The following is a 3,858-nucleotide window of genomic DNA, read 5'->3' as shown; positions in this document are numbered from 1 at the left end:
TAGACACTTTAATGAATGCTTGTTGATTGACTGGTTGATCTTTGCCCTTTATGGACATCTGATAATTTAGCCCCCTCTCTACCCACTGCAGAAAATAGTAATGAAATAAGAAAGATCTTGTCTGAGGGCTAAGGCCATCTGCTTAGAGATCTCAGGATGCCATGACTTTCCTATGGTAATTCCATGCCACCCAGTTAATCTCTTGAATCTCAGTTCACATTAGGATATTTCACAAAGGCACCAGACCTGCATTGCTTCCATTGAAAACACAAGCAACTTAGAAGACAATTATTCCCAGGGCACATAGGATGAAAGATTTAGAACTGGAGAAGACTGTAGGGGACATTTACTCCGACCCCTTTCTCATTTTACAGCTGAGGAAACTGAGTTGCAAAGGGGGTATGGGTCACTTGCCAAGTCTTGTGGAGCCAAGATCCAAAGTCTAACTCTGAATGCAGTCCTCTTTCTTCTCTACCACTAATCTGTGGGACCTTTGGCCTAGACTTTGATCTTTTTCTGCAGCCCCAAGGCACAGAGGGGATATGGAAGCCTGTATGCTCAAGTCTTCCTAACACTAACTGTCCAACCTACAGACTTCTTTCTTTCCAAGGAATCTTTAGTCGTAGCCTCCTGAAGTATATATAGCTATTTAATTTCCTGGAAATTAGGCCCTTTATGTCACGTACACTGAGGCTGGGGGACTTATATGCACCTTGGACAGGGGACCACTCGCCTGGTAGTGTGGACAGGGATATAAATGGTGGGGACCGCTGAGGGAGATTAGAGAGGGAATATGTTGAAGGCGAAGGCAGCAAGGCAGGGGTCCGCACAGGAGAAGGGGTTCCCAGCAGTTCAGTTTGTGATCTGAGAAGTCAGGATTATAGAGTAGAGACATACAGAGTTCTAGTCTTTCTTATTCATATAGGCTACAGCACCTAAAATGGAAAGGAAGAGGGCACCACCCCCTATAAAAAAGGCTTCTCTCTGGGGAGTTAGGCTGTGGTCAAATTCTCTTGAAATGATGCCTGGAGCACAGAAAACTCTGCTGATTATTTGTTTCTCTATATTTGGTTTCATGAATCCAGAAAATAGGTGTCAATCCATGGAACCCATGTTATAGACTCATAATCCAGAGCCCTTAATTTCTTTCTGTTAACACTTTGTTGTTTTGTTCTTAATTAAGGGATTTCTCTACATGTCACAGGTAGCAAAATTGGAGATTAGCCACTTGTTGGGATCTCTAGAATACCTTTCTCCCCTGCTACCCTCCCTGAATGGGGCTGGTCTTCTGTATTCATAGGTAAAGGGGCCAACAGAGTCAGTGATTTTCTCATTCTCTGAAGTTTCTCTGCCTTGGTTCCCCAGGGGCTAATTATTTGTCTTTGTAAACTTAGTGAAAAAAAAACCTGAAGAAATAAGTGGGAAGCAATTATCTCCTTCTGGGACCGCACAAAAACTTTACTTTGTTCTTTCTCCTGAGATCATCTCTGCCTCACTAGCTCTTTCAGTGACACTATCTGCCCTCCTTCTATCTTTCCCTCTTTCCCCCAGTCTGGTTCTCCAAATTTTAATTGACCTCTGTTCAAGTCCTGCTTCTGACCCATACTGACTGTGAAACCCATAGCAAGTAATTTAAACTCTCATTGTCTCGGGGAGCTCTCCAAAGCTATAGTTGCGAAGTAGTTCTAATGTACATTGGTAAAATAAAGTAAAATAAGTTTCCTGTTGCAGTGGAAGGAATGGCAACTTTGGTGTTAAAAAACCAGGACTCAAATCCATGTTTTTCAACCTTTGTGATCTTAAGCAAGTCGCTTTATCTCTCTGAGCCTCAGTTTCTTCAACAGTAAAAGGAGACTGGACTAGAGGGTCTTGAAATTCCCTTCCCTTTTTAAATCTATGAATCCACATTCATACACTAATGAAATCATAGATCTAGACCAAAAAAATTGTTATACATTGTGTTAAATGCTAGGGTTAGAAAAAGAAATGAGGTACGATTTTCTACCTAAATGAGCAAATAAATTAGTTAAGGAAATCAAAGACATATATAGGCAAGTACAATGAAATTAGATTCTGTAAGTGCTAGGAGAGGCACAAAGTACTAAGAGAGACCCATGAAGGCAGAGATTACTCCCAGATCAGGGAATCAGAGAAAAGCTTCACAGAGGCTTGTGGAGAGAAAACAATGCTATTCTAATAATATATTGTGTATGATTATAATGCACTGACCATTATGACTATAATGCACTGACAAGGCCCTGCATCCATCTCAAATAATCTAGATCTGTAACTTCAGGTTTTTTGATCTTTTGAAATATGCTTGTGACCAACAGGTGTGACTTTAGTTTGAGGCTTTCCCACTCTTTCATGATATCTATATGGCCATTAGATCTGGGAAGTGCTGTAGATTCCAGTAATAACCGTTCCAAATATGGGAACTTAACACCTCACTGGTTAGTTAAGTTTCACTCCTGTGCCACAGGATGTATTGTGGCTCTGTACTTTAAGCAGGCCTGAAAAGATCCATAAAATGAACCTGCACACTAGGGAGGAGGGGACAGGGGCTGCTATCAGCAGGCTGCCTCCTCGAGTCCACTACTTTCAGCTTTACTCAGAAATCCTGAGCTCAGGTGAACTACCAGCATCAGCCTCCTCCCATAGCAGGAATTATAAGTCTGTCCTATGGCCCCTTAAGGAGGTAACTATATTAAATAACTGTTTATGTATGCTAACAAATATTTTATATTCTAAGACTTGAGTGCTTATCAAGAGTTAATAAACATAATAACAAAATCCAAGAAGTCACAACGGAAAGGTAAATACTTTTTGAAATAACTACAAAATGCAGGAAATATTTGGGGATTGATCTTGGAAAGAAAATAAAGTGCCTGTATAAATTCAAATACAAAATTCCCCTTAAAGAAATAAAGAACAATTTATATAACTGAAGGAATTCGGTACTCATGACTGGGTCATACCAATATAATAAAAATGATAATGTTATCAAAGTTAATTTACAGTTTTAATACTATGGCAGCCAAACTATTAAAGAATACTTTATAGAATTCAATAAAATAATATTAATATTCAATTTGAGAAACAAAAGATGTAGAATGTAAAGGAAAATAATGAAAAAAGATAGTAATGTAGGGGAAATAGTACTTTCAGACCTCAGATTTTTATTAGTAAGCAGTAGTCATCATAATCATTTGGTATTGGTTAGAAGAGTAGATGAATGGAATAGAATAGACAAGGGAGCATCAGAAACAATGGAACTCAATAACCCAGTATTTGATAAACCGGAAAATATAAATTACTTGGGAAAAAACGCCCTATTTGAAGAAAACTGCTTGGGAAAATTTGAAAGCATCCTGGCAGGAATCAAGCATAAACCAACATCTTAAGCCAATTTCCACAATAAATTCTAAATTTATACATGTCTTTAATATTAATATCATATCATAAAATTCAGAAGAGAAGCAGATCATATATCTTTCATAACTATGGGTAGGAAATGTATTCTTAATCAAATAGAGGACAGAGGCAATTACAAAAGATAAAAATATAATTAGATTACATGAAATTAAAAAAGCTTCTGCACAAACAAAATTAATGCATCTAGACTAAGGAGGGAAATGATTAAATGAGGAAAAAAATCTTTGTCTCAAATTTTTTTAGAGAAAGGTTTGGCATACAAAATACGTAAATAACTAACATGCTCACACATACATATCTATGTGCATATATGTACATGTACTATATAATATGAATTATATATGTATATATATATGTTTTTATAGATATTGATATGCATGATATATATGTGTGTGTATCTACCTGTCTAACCAGAAGCCATTC

The sequence above is a fragment of the Vombatus ursinus genome, unplaced genomic scaffold (assembly GCF_900497805.2).
Source record: "Vombatus ursinus unplaced genomic scaffold, bare-nosed wombat genome assembly UNPS02014858.1, whole genome shotgun sequence".
Classification (NCBI taxonomy): domain Eukaryota; kingdom Metazoa; phylum Chordata; class Mammalia; order Diprotodontia; family Vombatidae; genus Vombatus; species Vombatus ursinus.
The sequence above is the reverse complement of the archived record's forward strand: the minus strand, read 5'-3'. Positions refer to the sequence as shown.